This window comes from Rhinolophus sinicus, chromosome 14 (genome assembly GCF_057876585.1).
Source record: "Rhinolophus sinicus isolate RSI-liver-muscle chromosome 14, RSI-T2T, whole genome shotgun sequence".
Taxonomy (NCBI): Eukaryota; Metazoa; Chordata; class Mammalia; order Chiroptera; family Rhinolophidae; genus Rhinolophus; species Rhinolophus sinicus.
The window spans coordinates 143,297,243-143,301,295 of NC_142514.1; the positions used below are offsets into that span (position 1 = coordinate 143,297,243).

General features: G+C 38.5%; 1 pseudogene; it reads right to left on the reverse strand.

Annotated features, from left to right (window-relative positions):
- Positions 1-643: 643 nt before the first annotated feature.
- LOC109460428 (olfactory receptor 56A1-like) lies at positions 644-1,433 on the reverse strand (annotated as a pseudogene).
- Positions 1,434-4,053: the final 2,620 nt, after the last annotated feature.

The window sequence follows — 4,053 nt, forward strand, 5'->3', positions numbered from 1 at the left end:
CTGGAAATAGATTGGTACTTGTATGAATATTATCCTTTGTAACTGAAGGTTGAACAGTCATGATTGGAGAAAGATGGTGATCTCTGTGAGTTCTGTGCCTCTGCTTAGTTCTTCCTTACTCTGAATGGGAGGGTCTAGAGATAAGATGCTTATTGGCATCAACAGGTTCAGAAAATGACACCGAGGTCATGCCTGAAGAGCAGAGCTAGAGCTTCAATTGTACCTGAGGAAGGAGTGTCGTGTCTCAGAAACTCTCTGCAGTCAGATCAACCTACACTTGAATTGATGTCCAGCACTCACCAGATGGAACCTTTGTCAACGTTTCTCCACAAACTTTTGTTTTCTTATGTATAAAGTAGAATAATTCTTGCCCTGCAGAAGTGTTATAAAGGTAAGATGATTTAAATTTATAAATGTCTAGACACAAAGTTAAGTATCTAAGAATGTTAGTTACCTGAACTATGTAAATGAACCTTTGTCAGGTACTAAGAGACCTACAGTAATTCCTGATATGGGAGGAATAGAGATTAGGTAGGAAATATTCACTATCCAAGCATTATTATACTTTGGGGAATCACAAATGCTGGAATAGAAACAGAGGAAACAGTAATAAGTGTTTCTATAAAGAATCCCTTCTGTATATTTAAAGCTTCTTCTGTAGCAACTTCTGAAACCCCTGCTTTAATTCTTTGGTCTGAAACCCATATACAATAGGGTTCAAAGCAAGATGAGGTGATGAAGGACATTGAGCAAGATCAGGATGTCCATGGGGACCCTCTTCCTGGACACATTTGTCAACACCGCAACCAGTAGAATGGTGCTGAAGAAGAGGATAAGGATGAAATAGGAGCCACAAACTGGTAGATTCCATTAAGGGTGAAACAGGAGCTTGGCACAGATGCAGTTCTCAACGACTTTTTCCACAACAATGAAACCAGGCAGAGAGAATGGGGAGTGGTGAGAGAAGCAAAACATCCCAAGCCATGATGAAAACACTAGCCTTGGCCACAAATTTGTCAGTGATGAAGGATGAGTATCGTTGGGTGGCAGGTGACCACATAGCGGTCATAGGCCATGACCATGAATGTGAAGGACTCCATGGAGAGTAAACTGTTCATGATGAACATCTGGAGGAAGCAGGCCGAGAAGCTGATGGACCTGAGGTCAAACCAGAAGATGGCCAGGACCTTGGGGATGACGGTGAGGCAGAGCACCATGTCCAGCAGAGAGAGGAGGCTGAGAAGGTAGTACATGGGCTGGTGCAGAGAGGCCTCCAGCCGGATGGTGATCAGAAGAATACCATTGGCCCCCATGGCCAGGAGGAAGAGGAAGATGAGGGACAGTGACAACCAGTGCTGCCAACTCTGGTAGTTAGGGAAGCAGATGAGTACATGCTGGGAGATGTCATGAGATAAATCCTAATATGAGGACATTTCACCTGGGTTTGTGTATGGTAAGACACACAAATTAGGTCAATAGAAAATGAAGTTATTGAAATATTTGCTAACACTCATCCAGAAAACTGATGAGATGTAGAACAGCAAACCCAAATAAAAGCCAAGTTCAGTGAAGATAAATATGAATAGGGGGAGAACTTGGCAAAACATTTCTAAAGTTAATTTGGAAACATAAAAATAATAGACTAGCCACAGGTTTAGAAGGAAAATAATTAGAAGAATTACCTCGTAAAACAAACTGCAAATCTACAAAATTTTTCTATGCGATACTGACAAAGCAAATTGACTAATTATAGTTCCCATAGGTAGCCAGAAATGTTCATTAGTTTACAGAATAATTCAGAATTAATAAAGGTGTCATAAAATCATATTTAACTGCAGGTCTTTTCAGTAAGTATTGCTAACATAATTTGTTAGATAGTGGTAAAAACTTCGTTTTTCCTCACTTTTTATCACACACCAAAGTAAATTGAGATGAAAAATTTATGATGTGAATGATACTCCCAATCCTATGACAAAAGAAAAGTAAACATTGATTAAATATAAAGAAGTTCCCCAAATTCATCTATCATTCTAACTTATTGTACCTTTAGCACAAACCATTCTAGACACACTTAGTAACTCAAGCCTGCACAAGTGCAATTCAATGTTCCTGTTGACAGTTGTGCTCAAAGGCAGGCTGTTTTCATTAACATTTTGGCCACCAACCTCAAATGAGCACTTATTAGGCATGTTCAGCATAACAACCCCTGGTTAGTTCACTTCTTCACTCACTGCAAGCAATTTTTCTTTTTTCCTAATTTTTTTTCAAATGCTAAATCCTCTCCTCTGCTCCACAAAGAGAGCAGAGACCATCAGATGCAAGTGCCTCAATTTCCCATGATAGACTCATAAACTCATAGGTACCTATACCCTTACTTTCCTCTTTGCGTTTGACTCAAGGATCTACTCCTCCTCCTTCTTTCAATCCCTTCACCTCTGATTTGGAGTCTATTCGCCCTGATCTCCTCAGGAACTTTAACCTATTAATTATCCAGTCAATTTTCTGTGTTTTCAAGCTCTCCCTTCCTAGATCCTTCCTATGGACATGCAAAATGCTCAAGGCTCTCAGATCTTAATACGTTTCTACATCTATCCCACATCCATATTTGGTGTAAAGACCATGATTTCAGTTTTGAACAAAGACACCACATCTCTATCTCTTCTTCCTTTTTTTTCTACACTGAAACTTCAGGAACCAGAATAGGAAAGAGACACCTAAAAGGAGCCAAGCAACTGTTAGCTTCAATACTCCAGGTGAAAATTGATCAATGTGTAAACACATGGCTATGGAATGGCTCTGAGGGTGTAGAAAGGGTCACCTTTTAGAGATATAAATATATTGTCATAGATAAAGATTAGACTAAGTACTTGTATATAGGAAGAAAGGGTAGAAATTTTAAACTTGTATTGTCTCTTCTGGATTAAACAACTAAATTAATTTCACAAGACAGACAACAGGCTTTGAAAAAACTTGGTATATGCTGTAGAGGCAGAGATGACGGATCCAATTTTGATATGTTGAGTTTATAGCATCTGTAAGATATCAAAATAAACATAAGTATGAATTGTTGGAGAAAAGAGTTGGAATTCACTTGAAAGTATGGAGTTAATAGGTAGAGAATTGGAAACTATCATCACATAGGGTGTAGTTCAAACCATAGCTATTCTTATTTCTCACCATTTACTCATTCTCCTGGTTGTTTATGTTTGGTCTTATCCTGCCATTCCTGAAAGATCCTTCCTTAGCACTTTGGTTTTCTTCCTGTCCCTTAAGTGGCGCCTATCCTTGATCATACTTCCCAAATGCAAGTCTCTGATCCATCCACATCCCTGTTTTCATTCTTTCCTTGCATTGCAGAGAGCTATTCTAATTAAGCTCATCCTTCTGTTACCTGGATTTCACTAAGGAAGGTGTACGTAATATAGGATGACAAAGGAGGGGGTAAAAAGAAATAGGTGGAGAAAAAAGGAGTCAGATGCCTGGATATAATGTCAGGTGGAAGTACAGACATGAATGAGTTGAATAAGAACTACTAAGAACTACTAATAAATTAATAAGAACTACTAAGAAACTTACGATCTACTAAAAGATGTAACCATGATTAGAGAGAAAGTGGTGACTCTTCTATTCTGCTTTTACAGATTCAAGCACACTTAGAGTATTGTGTTCAGTTCAGTGCACTTTAATTTAAGGAACATTTTTGAAACTGTATCTCATAGAAGAAGATGATCAGAATAAAGAGGGCCTTAAAACTCATAATGAAAAACAATTTAGGAAAGTGAAGAAATTTTACCTAAGTGATGTCTTCCACATGGATGGTTAACTTTCAAGAGGAAGAGATAAAAACTATAACCACTAAGAGAAAAATCACAGAGAAATCTGTTTCTGTTGACTATGAGTCCTGTATAATAATCAGAAGAGACTTTCTCTCTTGTTAACACTACTCTGCTGAAACATCCTGGGGGAAGGCAATAACCACATTTCCTCATCAGCTCTCTCCGAGCCTTGTGGTCCTTGGTGCCCAGTGTTTTATTAAACTCCAAACACTGTCCC